Source organism: Schistocerca cancellata, chromosome 11 (assembly GCF_023864275.1).
Source record: "Schistocerca cancellata isolate TAMUIC-IGC-003103 chromosome 11, iqSchCanc2.1, whole genome shotgun sequence".
NCBI lineage: Eukaryota > Metazoa > Arthropoda > Insecta > Orthoptera > Acrididae > Schistocerca > Schistocerca cancellata.
The window spans coordinates 163,153,088-163,173,856 of record NC_064636.1 but is presented as its reverse complement, the minus strand read 5'-3'; the positions used below and the strand labels follow the sequence as shown (position 1 = coordinate 163,173,856).

The 20,769-nt window shown below is 42.6% G+C and overlaps 1 protein-coding gene across 1 annotated transcript in view; it reads right to left on the bottom strand.

The window, feature by feature from the left end:
* The window catches only part of LOC126108604 (uncharacterized), a 203,773-nt gene that overhangs the window by 944 nt on the left and 182,060 nt on the right, over positions 1–20,769 (bottom strand). The gene's annotated exons all lie outside the window — the stretch shown is intronic.

The window sequence follows — 20,769 nt, the reverse complement described above, 5'->3', positions numbered from 1 at the left end:
CCTCGATGACTGAACCACACGAAGCTTTACGCCTCGTATGGGCCCATCGAGACAGACATTGCACTGTTAATGACTGCAAACATTGTTGCCTGGTAGGACGAATTTCGTTTAAAATTGTATTGAGCGGACAGACATGTACATTTATGGAGACAACCTCATGAATCCATGGACACTGCATGCCAGCAAGGGACTGTTGAAGCTGGTCGAGTCTCTGTAATGGTGTGGGGCGTGTGCAGTTGGAGCGATATGGGACCGCTAGTGTCTGTAGATACGACTCTGACAGGTGACACATAAGCGTCTGGTCTGATCACCTGCATCGATTCATGTCCATTGTGCATTCCGACGGACTTTAGCAATTCCAGCAGGGCAAGGCTATACCCCACATTTCCGGAATTGCTGCACAGTGGCTAGAGGAACACTCTTTTGAGTTTAAACACTACCGATGGCCACCAAACTCCCCACACATGGACATTAGTGATCACATCTGCGATGCCTTGGAACGTGCTGTGCAGAGGAGCTCTCCACCCCCTCGTACTCTTACGGATTTATGGACAGCGCTGCAGGACTCATGGTGTTAGTTCCGTCCAGCACTACTTGAGACATTAGTCGAGTCCGTGCCACGTCGTGTTGCGCCACTTCTGCGTGCTCCTGGGAGGCCTACACGGTATTAGGCAGGCGTACCGGTTGCTTTGGCCCTTCAGTGTGGATACGGCAAGGGTCGCAAATGGGGAAACTCACTGATGTACCTATAGGCGACTTGGGCGAAGAGACAGATTGTCATTAGCTGGTGCGTGGGAACGTCGGCTGTTCGTGTGCTACTGCCCTCAGCATCTATGGAATCCGGTTGAAGGTCAGTCAAAGAATTCGTAAAGGTCAAGGTGTTAGAAACCGCAGTATCGCTACAAAATTCCGTGGTAAAATATTCTTCAGTTGCAGTGGATGAGTTCATTATGATAAGATGTCACATGCACGCAGTGTCGGCAGTAGCACCACTACCAGCTTCACTGTACCAGTCTTCCCCCTTCACTCGATGTTTCTTATGACTGGAACTTTTATATTTCAATTAACTTTTATCTTGGCGCACACTCGCTATACTATTCAGAGGAGAATTGCAAGATTTCTCTGTACCTTTAAAACTAGAGACTTCAAATGGTCGTTACAGTTGGACAAAATCTCGTCGGAATATCTACAGTCGACTAAAGTCTTTAGCAGAAAAAAATACTCTTTCCAATTATTTTCTTAACATTTTTCCCGACGGGTAGTACATCACTTTCAAAGTATCTGCTTTTTTCGCAACCACAGCATTTTAGTAGAGTACACAACGCTCGTTAATTGTACAGCAGGCGATGTTGTATTAAACCGGGACCCTAGAAACGATGGAGAGGCTTCGTCCCGCTGCAGCCCTTCGTGGTTCACAACCCCACAACAGGCCACAGCAGCCGTCCACCCACCACTCCGCCGCCCCACACCGAACCCAGGGTTTTTATGTGGTTCTGTGGACCCCCCTCCCACGACCCCCCCCCCCCCCTCCCTGGGAACGTCTCATACCAGTCGAGTGCAGCCCTAAATGTTTACATGGCAGAATAATTACGGTGTATGCATACGTGGGAACAGAGTCTGTGCAGCAATCGCCGGGACACAGTGTAACTGAGGCGGAATTAGGGGAAACAGCCCGCATTCGCCGAGATGTGTGGAAAACCGCCTTCCCGATCGAAAAGCAGCGAGTCAGACAGCGATGCTAACCGGGTGGGCCTACAGGAGGTTTCTGGACTGATAGAAATTCAGCTCAAAATTATTTTTTTCATTCATTTAATACTTCTTTTTCTTCGTGATTTATTTAGTAAAATATTTTCACTATACATAAAATAACTTCATAAGAACTCAGCAAAAACGTGACGATAACTTATTAAAAACTCACACATAACGAGGACATTTAACTTGTTTCATTTAAGAAATTATTTCGTTTCCGTAGACGTTGAGGTGACAAACATCATGGCATACCTGCTAATGTCGTGTCGAACTTTCTTCTTCCCAGCATAACGTAGCGCCTCAGTGTGGCATGGACTCAAGTCCCCAGTAGAGGTACAGAGCCATGCTGACTCTGTAGCTGCCCACAATTGCGAAGGTGTGGCCAGTGCAAGATTTTGTGCACGAACTGACCTCTCGATTACATCCCATAAATGTTCGACGGGATTCGTATCAGGCGAACTGGGTGACTAAATCACCGCTCGAATTGTCCAGGATTGTCTTCAAACCAATTTCAAATAACTGTGGCCTGGCCATATCCGCACATTTTAATCCATAAAAATTTATCGTTGTCTGTGGACGTGAAGTCCATGAACGGCTGCAAACCATCTCCAAGCGCCCGAACACAACCAGGACCCTACACACTCCATGTAAACACTGGACACATCTCTACGCAGCAACCACCAGCTTGCACAGTGCCCTGTTGCCAACTTGGGTTATGGGATCGTGAGGTCCGCGCCCCACTCGGACCCTACCATCAGGTCTCACCAGCTGAATTCGGGACTCATCTGACCAGTCATCTAGGGTCCAACCGATATGGCCGCGCACCCAGAAGAGGCACTGCACACGATATCGTACTGTTAGCAAAGCCACTAGGGCCGGTCGCCTGCTGCCAAAGGCCATGAGCGCCAAATTTCGCCGCACTGTCCTTGTGGATACGTTCGTCATACGTCCCACATTGATTTCTGCGGTTATGTCACGCATTGTTGCTCGTCTGTTAACACTAACGACTGTACACAAACGCCGCTGCTCTCGGTCGCTAAGTAAAGGTCGTGAGCCGATGCCCTGTCCGTGCTAAGAGGTAACGCCTGAAATTTGGTTTGCTCGGCACACTCTTGACACTGTGGTTCTCTAGAATATTGAATATCCCAACCATTTCCGAAATGGCATTTCCCAGCTCCAACTACGAGGTGCATTCAAGTTCTAAGGCCTCCGATTTTTTTTCTATTCACCCGAAATCGATGAAACTGGCGTTACTTCTCGACGTAATCGCCCTGCAGACGTACACATTTTTCACAACGCTGACGTCATGATTCCACTGCAGCGGCGAAGGCTTCTTTAGGAGTATGTTTTGAGCACTGGAAAATCGCTGAGGAAATAGCAGCATGGCTGGTGAATGTGCGGCCACGGAGAGTGTCTTCCATTGTTGGAAAAAGCCAAAAGTCACTAGGAGCCAGGTCAGGTGAGTAGGGACCATGAGGAATCACTTCAAAGATGTTATCATGAAGAAACTGCTGCGTAACGTTAGCTCGATGTGCGGGTGCGTTGTCTTGGTGAAACAGCACACACGCAGCCCTTCCCGGACGTTTCTGTTGCAGTGCAGGAAGGAATTTGTTCTTCAAAACATTTTCGTAGGATGCACCTGTTACCGTAGTGCCGTTTGGAACGCAATGGGTAAGGATTACGCCCTCGCTGTCCCAGAACATGGACACCATCATTTTTTCACCACTGGCGGTTACCCGAAATTTTTTTGGTGGCGGTGAATCTGTGTGCTTCCATTGAGCTGACTGGCGCTTTGTTTCTGGATTGAAAAATGGCATCCACGTCTCATCCATTGTCACAACCGACGAAAAGAAAGTCCCATTCGTGCTGTCGTTGCGCGTAAACATTGCCTGGCAACATGCCACACGGGCAGCCATGTCGTCGTCCGTCAGCGTTCGTGGCACCCACCTGGATGACACTTTTCGCTTTTTCAGGTCGTCATGCAGGATTGTGTGCACAGGACCCACAGAAATGCCAACTCTGGAGGCGATCTGTTCAACAGTCATTCGACGATCCCCCAAAACAATTCTCTCCACTTTCTCGATCAGGTCGTCAGACCGGCTTGTGCGAGCCCGAGGTTGTTTCGGTTTGTTGTCACACGATGTTCTGCCTTCATTAAACTGTTGCACCCACGAACGCACTTTCGACACGTCCATAACTCCATCACCACATGTCTCCTTCAACTGTCGATGAATTTAAATTGGTTTCACACCACGCAAATTCAGAAAACGAATGATTGCACGCTGTTCAAGTAAGGAAAACGTCGCCATTTTAAGTATTTAAAACAGTTCTCATTGTCGCCACTGGCGGTAAAATTCCATCTGCTGTACAGTGCTGCCATCTCTGGGACGTACTGACAATGAACGCGGCCTCATTTTAAAACAATGCGCATGTTTCTATCTATTTCCAGTCCGGAGAAAAAAAATCGGAGGCCTTAGAACTTGAATGCACCTCGTACTATTTCAGGTTGAAAGACTGTTAATTCCTGTCGTGCAGCCATAATCATGATGGAACTTTCCAGAATACGAATTATAGCTCTGCCAATCCACTGCACTTTTAGGCCTTGTGTATGCAATACTACTGACGTCTGTATACGTGCATATCGTTGTCCCATGACCTTTTCACCCCAGCGTAACACAGACATTAGCGTTCTTCACAACACGATCGTGAAAATCTTTCATTCGCCGGTGTCGGCTGACTCTTTCTGGTGACCTGCACAGCGACACGTGCTGTCACGAACTCGAGTGCTGCACATTTCAAAACAGAAAGAAGCACATTTCTTTAATACACCGATGACCACCTAAGAATATACGTTCCAACAACTAATTGCTATTTACCTGCGTCGCTCAGGCGGGAAAAGACGTCGATGTTTCAGCTAATACATTGAAACACTACATATCGTCCCTCAGAGCCGAGCGTACTCCAGTTTTAAGGGTGATATGGAACTGAAATCTTCGTCTGTTGAAACTGAATTTAATTAACGTATCTCCGCTAAGTTGCTCTTAAAATGTCCATTTTTGTTTGCTTATTGATTTATGGGAATATTTAAACACTAATATGATCCTAATCTCATGAAACGATTTACATACACAGAAAAATATTATTCCTTAACAAAACTTGTTGTAGTTAACTGCACAGTATATGCTCAATGGTTTCCATCTTGTTACTAATTGCTCAGAGCTTTAGCTTCATTACAGAATATGAACAAACGAAGATGTGCCATTAGGAGTCCCATGAACATCATGCACAAGATAATACGTCACATTTGATCTATGTTTGTTAACATTTTGATGATTACGGCCCGCATCTCGTGGTCGTGCGGTAGCGTTCTCGCTTCCCACGCCCGGGTTCCCGGGTTCGATTCCCGGCGGGGTCAGGGATTTTCTCTGCCTCGTGATGGCTGGGTGTTGTGTGCTGTCCTTAGGTTAGTAAGGTTTAAGTAGTTCTAAGTTCTAGGGGACTGATGACCATAGATGTTAAGTCCCATAGTGCTCAGAGCCATTTGAACCATTTGATGATTACGACAGTTTCTAATTTCCCTATAAATGTCAAGGAAATTCATGCTGTATTGGTATTCATTATGTTTCCTTTATTTTCTAATTGTAATAATAATTCTAATTTTGCTTCTATACAGCTTTGAAGAATAATATGCACTAAACGAGCAGTTTGCATAGCCCCATTATGTAACACATTATCATAGAAATGGAATTCTAGTTGTTCTGTAAACATTTAACAGCGCTTCACAGGTTATGTGCTCATGTTAAGTGTGTTATGTACATATCCCAATACACTATCTGCAGTCCTGACATATGTCTGTCCTCTCTTCAAGTTATAAGATGTTCTTGAGATTTACAATATTCTTCAACTAAACAGTTTGTCTGCAAGAACTGCAATCAAAATATAACCTTTCTTTCAATTATACATCCTTAGCAGTAAATAGGGCATACTATGATTAGTTTCTGTAGGTGATCTATTAAAAATCAGTGAGATACGCTTATTGGCATAAAGAATAACAAATCTTTGTGTTACAAAGAAAATGAATCTTCTATTTCAGCTACTCCCTTCAAACTTAGTCACAAAACTGTATTCTGAAGAAACAAACTGAAGGTACTCATTGGATATACATTCTAGTAAACACAATGCCTTGCATTCAAATACTAATATTAGGTGTGTATACAGGTGTGTATATAGCAAGTTACATAGGGGTTACTAATTTATTCGTAACTCTATGTGATTGTGTATGTGTATGCTTTAATCAGAAATCCTAAAAGAACAGCACACCTTATTGGATTAACACCAATACTTGCTAACAAAACAGCATCAGTGGCATTGGCAAATTGCTTTCATAGAAGTATTATTTCGGAGTTTGCTCCCCCGCAGCACTCCCCAAGTACTTAATAAATTAGTTATTACGAACCATCCATCACTCTTCATCTAGTAATCTTTTCCACTATATCTAGGACATTACCGGTCTATAACCGCATGAACGATTGATACTATTTATGTGACTGCATATTTATACACATCTTCATATCATATACTCTCAGATTTACTAACTCTTAGCAATTCCCCAACCATTCTTCAATAGTAAATGTTCCTACTCTCCTAACACCAGCTCTTCTGGAATAACTCAAAACTGGATCCAGCTATACTTTTCCTCAGCAGTGGCGTTATCCTCCACATATTAGCTACCTATGTACATAGCACAGTCTTGGATTGGAGCAGAATATGTATTCCAGATATTGGAAATTTTTAAAATCCAATGTCCTTGTCTTGCTTCTCTGTCAACTAGCAAGTAAAAAATTTACAAAACAGTAAACACTTTCCCAGCTAAAATTAACAAACAGTATACAAACAAAAAATACAAAAGATGCCTCTACATTTGACTGTGACACTGATAGTTGGGTGATTGGGAGGATTCTTAGGTATTTCAGGGTAATTTTGTCTGCCACACTTCTCAATACTTCAGCACATTTGAGTCGTTCTACATTTGCTTAGCAGTTTCGCTTCCTGGATCTTGTAACAGCAAGGCCAGTATAATATTCCTTTGTAGAGTAACCAATTACTCTTCTTACAATTTGCTAAATTGATTTCTTGTACAGATTTAAACTTCATTCAACACAGGATTTGTCATCTGTTCCTTCATGATCATTTTAGCTAGTTTCTTGACACCTCTGTTATTGTCACCTCACTTTATATAATAAATTCTAAACTTTGTGCTTGGCACAAGCAAGCTCTGGGCTTCCTTAAAACCGATAGTTATCTGTGTAAAGTGCTAGTCATAATATTCTTAATACCTGTAGCATATTTCATTTCAAAATTGAATTTCTATTGAACTTCCTGTATAATTCCATTAATCTAATTAATATATTGTGAATTAGTTCACTATTCCTGAAGAAGGTAAGATGTTAGTGATCAGTATTCACTACAGCTTTATTGCCAGCTTGAAGATCCTTAAATAATTTAAAGCTCTAGATAACTGCAAGTGCCTCTTTCTCAGTAATTGAACAATTAAGATCACCTTCATTTAGTATTTGAGTGGCAAAAGCTATGCAACAGATATTATTCTATGTATTGCTTAAATCTCCCAGGAAGGCTTCATGTGCTAATTCATAATCCTAAGCATTAGTTGAAACCCTCAATATTTCGTCCAGATTGCTACAGTGTAACAATTTTGTCCAGTGCAAGGTTCTCCCTGATTTGGGCAAAAACTTTCCTTTCCCTGTCACTCTATTGCCAGTAAGATCTCTGTATCAAAAACTGCATAATAGTGGATTATTGATTTGATTCATTCATAGAAATCTCGTGAGATATTAACTATTTGATTTTTGCTTCCTAGGTATGGGCATTAAGCAATCACCTCCACCTTATGGGCATTACCTCAGATTTCTCTAGAATCTATTATGTATACAAAAAGTTTATGCTAAAGAGAGATTTAGATACGTTCATTGCAATGTGTACTTGTTTAAAATTATCAAATACCTCTTTCAATAAAGCTGTATTAATTGACAATATTTCAGACATAATAAGCAAATCATCAATATACAGAATAATACTTTGCACTAATTTATAGCCTAATCCCAAATTTAAGGCTCACATGAACACTGGTACTGGCACATTTAAACCAAAAGGTAACACTATATTGATAAGATCGTCCTTTGAAAATAAAAGCTGGGTATGGCTGTGACTAAGGATGGAGGCACTTACCAATAACTGGTAGTAAGATCTATACTACTGATATATATCACATCATTTAAATAGGCCACTAGTTCTTCTGTAGGAAGGGACTTGTCCTTATTCATTTCCATTGTTTTGATTTATAGTCTTTGTATCCGAAATCTTTACATCTGAAATTAACTGAATCCCTCATTGGGTTTTCTAAATACTAGTAGTTGATTACAATATTCACTTTGTGATTTTTCTATTATTTTCTATTTTTCTATTATTTTCCCAAATTCGATAACTGCAGATGGCTTAAAAGTCATGGGCATAGGATATCATTTTTTAAAAATTGTTTGTTGTCTTGAATACTTTTACACTCACACCCTTTCTATCAGTGGAAAAATGTTTGTCAGAACACAAAAAGAGGAATATATTCATTTGTAAAATACTCTGACAGGCAAGAGCGAAACCAGCTGCCCCAATCTTCTTTCCGTCTACCTCAACAAGAATTTTGGCATGAGAACTTATTTATACTGTTTTAACACAACACATTTTAAATAATTTTATCCAATCTATCTCACAGTAAAGCCTTCGTACGCAACATCTCTCTCACACAGCCACTGCCTATATTCGTCTGTCTGCCACTGTCTTCTTTTTCTCCCACTGACATGCAGTATATTCCACTGCCATTATCTCCACTCTCACTTACATTGTCTCCCTTTGTCTTTCTCTCCTTTCTCTGATACTCTCTTTCAGCACAAAAATGTGTGAATGTGTTTGAATGCCAAAATTTTTCTTTAGTAAGATTAAATAAGAATTGAGGTAGCTTGTTGCCCCCTTTTCTGTCAGAGTCTTGCAAAGAGGAACATATTCACATTGTCTGTGAATTTTTCCGCTGGTTCCTTTCTTTTTCCTGCTACAACAAATGTGCTGCTTATATAAAACGATTTCTATAGGTTAGTAGTTGTTTTGACACTTTATATATGTATACTTCGACACATTTATATATTTTGAGGCACATAAACAACAAAGAAGTATGCATAATATGAGGGTAACAGAAAATCGTTGGCTTGACACTTTTCTGACAACAATTACCATGGCAGGAGGGGGCACTAGGACAAGACATATGAAAAACAGCACCACTCTCAAAGAGAAAACCACGCACACTGTAACTCTGGCTGCATGGTACAGCGCATAGTGAGCCGCAGTCTCTGTAGCAACGTAATGGAATAAATGGTCTCTAACATGGAAGCCCTGCATTTCTGGACATAATTTGATTAGAACTCTTTTGTTCCATATCCTCTCAGCAATCAATCCCTAGAGTTTGTGTACGGTGAAAAAAATCACCCTGTGTAACCTGAATGGCAATATTATCCTGTGGAACTGAACTATCAGATATTTCAAAAGACAAACACTATAACAAAGTACTTGCAGTTTCTCAACAACTCTCGTGACCCTGCCAAAAAGAAAACGACATGCCCAGCCAAGTAACTGTAATTTGAGTTCCTAATCTACAAAGTCTCATGATACAAACATATATAATCTGAAATGGGACGGATTATTATACAAAACTCGCGTTCAGGTGTTGCAAAACGCGAGGAGTGCAACAAAATACGTGCAGTTTCTCAGCAACTGCCGCTGCATCGAGGAACAGAAGATGTCCGAGTTTTGGAGGCTGGTCACCTTAAAACCTTGTAGCTAGAAACGCATTGGTCGGATATTAAGGAATTTCGTATAGGTTACAGGCATGCATACATTGGCCTTCTCAGCAGAAATTCGGCCCTAGCAGTCGCAAAAGGGTTCAACCGCTCTATGTCCCTCGAGGAACAATGTTCGCATTAATGGATCTCTAGCTGATCCATCAAAATTAGCCAACAAAGCAAAAGTATTACTGGGCAACATAGGTGAACCATATGTGGGACCTGTAGCTAGGCCATTAATAATGGAGAGCTGCTAGTAGTGTTAGTAGTAGTAGCTTTACTCATTCCTAGATCTCTTTTTACAAGGATATAGGACATGTCAAAGTATTTAAGAGTTTAGTGAAATTTAAAATAAGCTAATTCGTATACACATACAATTACAGACTTCTAGTTAGGGACAATCATTAGATTTATTCCAGGTATACAATACTTTTTTTGCAAACAACTTATTAAATAATGTAATGGCTCCCTGTTCAGTCATATCTCACTATCAGTCACTGCACACACAATACACACAATGTTTCATAACACTTCACTCACTACACACACACACACACACACACACACACACACACACACACACACACACACACACACACACACACACACACAGGTGATCTCTGGGCCGTTTTCTGTACCACAACTTCCCATTTGCTAGCCAGAAAAACTGAGTTAGCATCCGTCTATAATGAGTGAGATGTTGAGTTCAGAAGAAAGAGGTGTTACTACTGTGCAGTGCATATCTTGAGGGTACGCTTTTTTCTAGAAAAAGAAAAAAGAAGGAAAAAAACATAGTGCAAAGGTGTTACATGGAATGTTGGATGTTTTATAATCACTATTATTATTTATTTCTCTAACATTTTTCTTTACCAAACCCCTACTTTGTTTTATAGAAGTAGTCCTTCAACACATAAAATGTATTGCATAACAGGTACTTTTTAGCTACCCTTTTAAATAAGTGTATTTTTGCAATTTCTTTTATGTATTTTGGTAATTTATTGTACAGTGTAATCCCTTGGTAGAAGATGATGTTTTGAGTTTTATGTTTATTTTTTCTTGGCAAATGTAAGTTGAGTCTAGCTCTTGTTCCATGGTCATGGACAGAACTGTTGTCCTCAGCTCGTGGTCGTGCGGTAGCGTTCTCGCTTCCCGCGCCCGGGTTCCCGGGTTCGATTCCCAGTGGAGTCAGGGATTTTCTCTGCCTCGTGATGACTGGGTGTTGTGTGATTGTAGGTTAGTTAGGTTTAAGTAGTTCTACGTTCTGGGGGACTGATAACCGTAGATGTTAAGTCCCATAGTGCTCGGAGCCATTTTTTTGAACAGAACTGTATGTGCAGTAATTACCAATGTTATTTTTGATGTGAACAACTGACTGGTAGATGTATTCACACGGAGCAGTTAAAATCCCCAGCGTTTTGAACAGATCTTTACAATGGGCTTTACTACAACTTTTAGTTATGATTCTTATGGCTCTTTTCTGGAGTTTGAAAACTGTGTTCATATTTTGTGCATTTATTCCCCTACAAAAGAACGCCATAGCTAAGAATTGAGTGTACATATGAATAATATGTAACTAAAAGACACTGCATGTTGCACACTGATGATAGGATTCTAAGGGAATAACATGCTGATGACATTCTGCTTGCAAGTACCTTGGTTTTTTCACACCACTTCAACTGAGAATCAATATTTATTCCTAGATATTTTGAATTTTTTACACAGTCTATAGAGACGCCATGTAAGTTCAATTTAACATTGTCATTTTCCCTCTTCAAACTGAAATCCATGGCATTAGTTTTCTTTATGTTCAATGTCACTTTATTGCTTTTTGAGCAATCGTAAACTTCCTTGGGGGATTCATTTGCTTTCTCTGCAAGGAGTTCTCTTGTTTTCTCAGTGACAATGATATTGCTGTCATCAGCAAAGAGCATTTTTTCACCATGAGTAACACTACTGGGAAAGTCACTGTTGGTCCTAATACGCTACCTTGCGGAACCCCTATATTAATGTATTTTCGTTCTGATAAGTGTTTTACTAGATATTTAGACCAATTTGAAGTATGTGTTATCTCTGCTCTTTGTACCCTATCTGCCAGGTATGATCGAAACCAGTTCTTAGGTACCCATCTTATTTTTAATGCTTTTAATTTATTTAATAGGACCTTGTGGTCGACTGTATCAAAGGCCTTAGTAAGATCCAAAAGTATGCCTGTGACACACTCATCTTTGTCAAGAGCATGAGTTTGTGAATTCTACTATGGCTGACTCTGTATTTTTGCCACTTTGGAAACCAAACTGTGATTCGCATAAAAGATTGTATTTATTCAGGTACTTTATTAATCTGTATTTCATTTCTTCTATTATTTTTGAGAATGGTGACAGCAGAGAAATGGGCCAGTAATTTCCTATGACTTCTGCGTTACCTTTCTTAAGCAAAGGTGAAGTGAGCCACTGGGTAAGTGGGGCCACTGGGTAAATCTTTTATGGCGAGAGGACTTAATAAGGAATTACTAAAAGAGTGGATATAATTATAGCTTGTGTATTTTATGGATAGATTCTCCAGTCACGACATGTAGAGAATGCAACCAAGGCAGTTTTACAGTGGATAGGTAAACTGTCCTGATTTGCTAAGGTGCGATATGACAGGACACACACACTATGAAGTTTATGCTGGCCAGTATCGCACATACCAGTCAATTCACAGAGGTCAGTTTGGTCCCCCATAGGTTAAAGAAGAATTTACAGCAAGGTAAGTGTATTCTACTTAATAGTCATTATTGATGGGTAGTAGTTATTTCCAACGGCCTTGCCGCAGTGGTAACACCAGTTGCTGTCAGATCACCAAAGTTAAGCGCTATTGGGCTGGGCTAGCACATGGATGGGTGACCATCCGGTCTGCCGAGCGCTGTTGGCAAGCAGGGTGCACTCAGCCCTCGTGAGGCAAACTGAGGAGCTACTCGACTGAGAAGTAGCGGCTCCCATCTAGAAAACTGACATACACCCAGGAGAGCAGTGTGCCGACCACACAACACCCCCCCCCCCATATGAACATCCAGTGACGCCTGTGGGATGAGGATGACATGGTAGCCGGTCGTTATCGTCGGGCCTTTTCGGGCGGAGTTTAGTTTAGTTTGGTTTTTAGCAGGTTATTAATTTTGTAGAAGATGAAGCAGGGATGTGTAGGTAAAAGCAAATCAAGCAGTAGTGTGAGGATGCCACCCTAATAGCCACTAACAACCGCACAGTGGAGTTAAAAGCTGCTACATAGGAATAAGTTACTGGCCAAGTCAGAGCAAAGCATGAACGCAAATCTCAGTGTGTGTGTGTGTGTGTGTGTGTGTGCCAAGTACAAACAGAACAACAAGGGAAGTGTAGCTGGTGTAAAGGAAACAGTGACACTATGAGTGAAGTACAGGATTATAGTGAATACGCCAGAGCTTATGTTGCAATTGGTTCACAGACAGGAATATCGAGGGCCACTTCTCCCTGTGGGGAAAGAAGTGTAATGCTATGGGTCACAGCCATAGACCGTGTCGCATCTACGACATCATCAGCTGTTTCCAGCGTCCTCGGTTAGGAGAATGCCAAATCCCACTGTAGCAACCCTCCACCACGTGCCTGCTTCCACTTTAACCTCCTTCCGCATTGTTGCAGCCAGAATCTAGGACATGGTGTCGTTTATGGTTGACACAGAAACGTTATGACTTCCTGATGGTCAGTGCCACACAGCAGGAGTTAACCCTTGTTTGCATAACAGTGGGCTTTTAGACCCGACGTCGTTCATTTTCATAAAAATATAGAATTAAAATTATTTTATTGTAGTTGATGTCCTTTGTAAACTACGGAAATACAACTGACTTTCTTGAGAAGAAACATTATTTGTTGGAACTCACATTACTTATTTTATATTTTTAATTTTGCAATGCTACATGTCTAATGCAAGGCAGTTGTCTTTTAGATCACTTAGCAAAGGAACTGTCTGTCCTATAGTGTATTTATCTTGTATCCGAATGCTGAGTTAAAGTACTCACTCCTAGCTACATTTCTGTTCAAAATTGTCAATTTGCTATAATTATACTATTTGTTGAGACATCGGAAGTACGGCAAGAGCTACAACCGAATGCAGTTTCGAATGTAAGTGTATTCCTCATTACATGGACAGAAAGGCCCTTCACTTTACGACCACATAATTGCTACCTCCATAAAATACCCAGGAGCATGCGTACAGAGCGAGATGGATTGGAACGACCACAGATTAATCGCGAGTAAGGCAGATGCCAGACTGAGATTCATTTGAAGAACGCCCAGAAAATCTAGCCCATCAGCAAAGGAAGTAGCTCACAAAACACGCTTTCGACAAATACTTTAGTATTGCCCGTCGATCTGGGATCCATACCAGACAGATAGAAATAAGAGCGGTGCATTTCGTTACAGGTTCATTTAATAAGTGCACAAGCCTCACGGATATGGCCAGTCAGCCGCAGCACACAAGCCACCCTGCACAACGGTGTGGTTTACTGTACAGTCGTGGTCCGGGAAGCTGCCGCAGCTGCGGCCATCGCTCAGCCCGCTCTCGGTGTAGCCCCAGCGCCACCTTTGCTCTGGAGTTCCTGGATAGGAAATCAGCAAGAGCAACGGCCTTCCACCTGTCAGGCTAGCGGGTCAGGCCTGCAACAACAACAACATCAGCAGCGGCAGCAGCGAGAGCCATCACCACAGCCAGGCTGCTCTCACTGGCCTGACCCGGTAGCCACACCTCCTACTCCGTCATCTCATCTCCTCCACAATCATCGTCAACGAAAGGTGTGTGTGGCTTGGCACATACCCCTGAACCCCTGAACACCTTGCTGTAACCACTTTTGGCAATTGGGTGGACACCGTCATCTCCTACTTATACTACACTCCTGAAAATTGAAATAAGAACACCGTGAATTCATTGTCCCAGGAAGGGGAAACTTTATTGACGCATTCCTGGGGTCAGATACATCACATGATCACACTGACAGAACCACAGGCACATAGACACAGGCAACAGAGCATGCACAATGTCGGCACTAGTACAGTGTATATCCACCTTTCGCAGCAATGCAGGCTGCTATTCTCCCATGGAGACGATCGTAGAGATGCTGGATGTAGTCCTGTGGAACGGCTTGCCATGCCATTTCCACCTGGCGCCTCAGTTGGACCAGCGTTCGTGCTGGACGTGCAGACCGCATGAGACGACGCTTCATCCAGTCCCAAACATGCTCAACGGGGGACAGATCCGGAGATCTTGCTGCCCAGGGTAGTTGACTTACACCTTCTAGAGCACGTTGGGTGGCACGGGATACATGCGGACGTGCATTGTCCTGTTGGAACAGCAAGTTCCCTTGCCGGTCTAGGAATGGTAGAACGATGGGTTCGATGACGGTTTGGATGTACCGTGCACTATTCAGTGTCCCCTCGACGATCACCAGTGGTGTACGGCCAGTGTAGGAGGTCGCTCCCCACACCATGATGCCGGGTGTTGGCCCTGTGTGCCTCGGTCGTATGCAGTCCTGATTGTGGCGCTCACCTGCACGGCGCCAAACACGCATACGACCATCATTGGCACCAAGGCAGAAGCGACTCTCATCGCTGAAGACGACACGTCTCCATTCGTCCCTCCATTCACGCCTGTCGCGACACCACTGGAGGTGGGCTGCACGATGTTGGGGCGTGAGCGGAAGACGGCCTAACGGTGTGCGGGACCGTAGCCCAGCGTCATGGAGACGGTTGCGAATGGTCCTCGCCGATACCCCAGGAGCAACAGTGTCCCTAATTTGCTGGGAAGTGGCGGTGCGGTCCCCTACGGCACTGCGTAGGATCCTACGGTCTTGGCGTGCATCCGTGCGTCGCTGCGGTCCGGTCCCAGGTCGACGGGCACGTGCACCTTCCGCCGACCACTGGCGACAACATCGATGTACTGTGGAGACCTCACGCCCCACGTGTTGAGCAATTCGGCGGTACGTCCACCCGGCCTCCCGCATGCCCACTATACGCCCTCGCTCAAAGTCCGTCAACTGCACATACGGTTCACGTCCACGCTGTCGCGGCATGCTACCAGTGTTAAAGACTGCGATGGAGCTCCGTATGCCACGGCAAACTGGCTGACACTGACGGCGGCGGTGCACAAATGCTGCGCAGCTAGCGCCATTCGACGGCCAACACCGCGGTTCCTGGTGTGTCCGCTGTGCCGTGCGTGTGATCATTGCTTGTACAGCCCTCTCGCAGTGTCCGGAGCAAGTGTTCTTTTTTCCATTTCCAGGAGTGTATTAGTAGTAGCAATGTTCTTTTACTGAAGAAAATCAGAGTAGGAACACCATACCACGATTAGAATACTCGGTGGTTGCGGACACCATTGGGGTGCGAATCTCCTTCACTAGCATCGAGAATTCGGCAGGAGGGCGCCGCAGCCTTGTCGGATTTCTAAGAGCGTGCCTTACCGTCGTGGAAACGGAGTTCCTTAAGGGTGTTAATGATCTGCAGATCTGCAGTATCCTGCCACTAAATGGGTCAAACTGTCGCATCCCCCCCCCCCCCCCCAATGTTGCCGCCGAAGTTGAAGGCAAAAGTCTTCATTATCTTTGGGAGGATAATGCTGTGATAACGCCGAGCATATCAATCACTGAGTGGTTTCGTGAGACCACGTTGTGAGCTATACTGGCCCAGTTTTTCTGGATGGAAGTTATGGGGTCAGCTAAAACACTCAGCCACTGGACTTCCATATACGTCTATGATAGAGTAAATGGAGAGTCTAGCTGTACTGAGTTACCTAAAGATATAGCGAATAAGAAGGCATGCATTAATGTCAAAAATGAAAAAGCCTGGTTTTGAATGGTCAATCCAGGCTTGCAAAAGAAATTATACAAAAGGTCTGTAGTGTACAGACAGATACCATTTGCGTAAAAATGCTATCCCTGGAGGGCCTAACTTTGATGTTATCGAGTTCCCCATTAAGATCGAGAACATACCTAAATTCGAGGCTCAGAATACTGGAATATCGGTTCATGTTTATGGCTTGGAGAAATGTACGTCAGATGAGCAGAACAGGTGTATAGTCATTAGCCTCCTCCATTTATCACAATTTGCCACTGATTCTAAGATGCCTGAGCCGACCGCTGTGGCCGATCGGTTGTACGCGATTCAGTGCGGAACCGCGCTGCTGCTACTGTCGCAGGTGCGAATCCAGCCTCGGGCGTGGATGTGTGTGATATCCTTAGGCTAGTTAGGTTTAAGTAGTTCTAAGTCTAGGGAACTGGTGACCTCAGATGTTAAGTCTCATAGTGTTTAGAGCCATTTGAACCACTTTTAGGATGCGTGTAAACACGGTCTTATTCTATGATGAGAAAACTAAGGAGAAACGCAATTATCATTTTGTTTGGATCAAAGACATGTCCCATTTTCTCGTCACCAGATGAGCAAAAATAAGGGTAAAGAAAATAGGGGTACAGAACATATTTGCATAGAGTGCCTCAATGCCTTTTCGAGAAGCGAGTATTTAGCAAGCATCTGGTAGATTGTGCTTCCAAGGACCCTGTAGGTGTTACTGTGCTTACTGAGGAAAAAAGGTTCATAAAGTTTAGTAATGCCAATCATCAGGAGTGATGTCTGTTTGTGATATATGCCAACTTTGAATGCCTCCTTGCTCCTGTGACACGCTGTGCAAGTGGCCCTTCAGCCTCAGATACTGCATTTACAGAAAAACATGTATCATATGTTCTGTGTTCCAAATGGGATCGTCCTGTGTTTCAAGTCTAGACCACTAGAAATCTTATGTCAGGGACAATCCTGCAGTTGGCTTCTCACTGAGCTAGAAAAACTTTCATAGGAGTTTGATAAGCTTTACCATGACAATGTTCCCATGGCGAAATCTAAGGAAAATGAAGATCTGTACAATAACATGGTTGACTGTCAAGTTTGTGGGCTGCCGTTAGGTAGAAAAACAGAAACTCCTCATAGGGACCACAGTCATCTTACAGGGAAGTTCCGTGGCGGAGCTCACAAGACGAGGAATTTGAAGTACCAGTGACCAAGGCAGATACCATAATTTAAGCGGATATGCACTCACTTTCTTGTTGAGTACTTGGCTGAAATGGCTGGGAGAAAAATTAGTTCGGTGTCCTGCCTGAGAGTGTCGAGAAATATATTTCGTTCTCCAAACGAATGATGGCAAGACTCACACTCTGCTTTCTTGACTCGCTTCGTTTTATGCAGAGCCCACTCCAGAAATTTGTTAAAACTCAACCTCAGAAGGATATGCATATCACTAGAGCTGCTTTTCCTTATGAGGAAAAGTTTCAACCTGTGGCTAGGAAGGGGGTTTTCCTACACAATTATCTGGATATCATGGCAAAACTCAACGAAACCAGGCTATATATCTTAAGTGCGTTCTCCAGCAATGTAACAGTTGGTACCATAATGGATGCAGATTATGAACATACGATGAATATCTGATGGGAATTCAGCATCTCCACTTTAGGACAGTATACACAGATTTACCTGGATATAGGACGTGAGCTTGCTTGCCGATGTTTTCGAGAAACTTCATAGTCTATGCATGACCACACGTTCTCTGTATCCCTCCCTTTGTCAGATGGCACCTGGGTTGTATTGGGTCGCAATGCATCAGGAAACGAAGTGCAGCATCAAATTATTGACTGGATCCAACATGTTTCTTTTCTTTGAGTGAGAGATTCATGGGGGAGTTTGCTAATGTGTCCACAGGCACACCAAGGAAAATAGCTCACAGATGGGTGACAGGTTCAATGCATCCTTTGAATCGAATTACATCATGTACCTGGATGTAAAATCTTATGCAGGCATGCCATGCAGCGATCACTGCCAACTGGCGAGTTGCAATAGGTGTCCAGACAAATGCAGGGGGTTAGTGGGAAAAATCAAGGGCAGTATGGCAGCTGCTGCTGATGTAGGATACGGGGTGGAGGCAGAACTCACATACCCTATTAGTTTGAATGATGCACAATCTGCTTTGCCACTGTGTCCAGAGCAGCTAATTCTGCGAGGATGCTCCACCCCAAAACTGATGACAACACTGGGAAATGAGGGGAAATATATTATTTACCATTACAATTCCAGCAGTGTCTAAGCTTGGGGATGGAGCTGGTTAGAATCACTCAGGCTACCTCCTTCAAGCATTCTACCTGGCTGAAAGAGTGTATTCATTTGAATACAAGACAGAGAGCTTCCATGATGTGTGCCCTTAGGAAGGACTTTTATAAATTAATGAATAATTCAATTTTTGGCAAAACAATGGAGAATTTGAGAGATCGTCGTGAAATTTTGATTGAAACTGAATTGGATGGGCGTTATGCCGTAAGAGAACGCATTGCAGAACCGAATTTTAAGTGGGTTGCCATATTCAATGCTGTGAAGATGGGGAAGACTGCAGTGGAGCTTATGAAAATTATTTACATGCAGATGTGTGTACTGAACTTATCCATATTCCTCATGTTCCACTTTCATTATGAGTTAGGGAAAACTTTTTTCGCAGATCCAAAGTTACTTTATATAGATAGAGGTAGCTTCATCTATTGGATGAAGAACTGTGATCCTGATGAGGTAATGAGGTACCATGTAACGAATACGGCATATTCTCATACAAAGCCCACAATCCTTATGGTATTGTTCCACAGAAAAAGAAGATTATTGGCCTTATGAAAGATGAGGTGAATGTATTGCCAATTGCAGAGATTTTGGTCTGTAATCAAAAATGTATGTGTATCACACAATGGAAGGTGCCACCTAAATATTTATTTATATAAACTCTATGTGTAGTGCATCACGCAAATAGAATAGTTTTTAAGTTTCGCCTGCCAGTAACTGTCTAAGAATGGATAGTTGTTAAGTATATATAGCTCACAGTCCATCACAATTTTTGTAAAACATCTGCTATGGGACTGTGGAATTTAGTTGCAGTAAAAAAGTTCCCCTGTGTTAGTTTTTACCATAGATTTATATATCTGGGAAATTGTGATTATTCACATCCATTGCTACTGGCAAATTGTAGAAATATTCTCAACCACTGTTGCTGCTGGGAGGGTTTTTTCTCTAGTTATTAGTACTAGCATGTAAGTTAAAAGTCTCTCTGCACTGAAGTATCAGAGCCAAACTGTGTCTCAAGAACTGAACTGTACCTCAAGAAATGACCTATGCCTCAAGAACTGAACTGTATCTCAAGAACTGAACTGTCTCTCAGAAATCAAATTGTTTGTGTGTAAACTGAACAAATGAAAAATTCGTTACTATATATATATCTTCATTGTTATTTAAAAAAAACTTTCCCCTATTTCGTTGTGTATATAAAAGACATGCAGGACACAAATTACATTAGTTCTGAAGATGAAGGTGAAGTTTAACATGTAAGATAACAAAATGTATAGAATGGTTGCATGGGATATGCCTGTCATGCTGCACATATTGGGTTATGGGTGCAGGTGGCACGTGACTGTGTCTGCTTCCACATACATACAGCAAACATGTCTAAAATTATATCTCCTGTGCATGAATAAAACTATAGACATAGTATCTGAGTAAAAATGTATACTATCAAAGTGGAAAAAGGGGTTACGAGAAATCATATGCAGACTTTGAGATGAAAATTTTTCACAAAACTTAACAGATATTTTACACTTTCATACGCAGACACAACACTATTTTTCACACATTTTCTTCTGTGTCTTGAGTCGACGGAGAGCAGGACACCCGTAGACTTCCAGGTCTTGAATAGCAGCAGACTTGAATATTCGACGTATCCATGTGATCTTCTCTTTCCTCTTCACATAGATGATGGTATCTGTGTGGTTGAATAATAGAAGTGACGTCACTATATCTTTATATGGTACTCCAGGATCATCCCAGTGAATTCCAATGTAGAAATATGTTAATCACTTGGACTCCTTTGTGTATTATCACACTTCACATCTTAGAAAGACCTTGGTGATACAATGTGTGCTGAGAATGTCTCTATTATAGCTGTATCTTCTTGTGTATGCTACGAAGGAAACATCTTCAACTATGTACTGTCTACACTCATCGTCATAGAAACCCTGAGCATTTGAAATGATGTTCACACCTTGAAA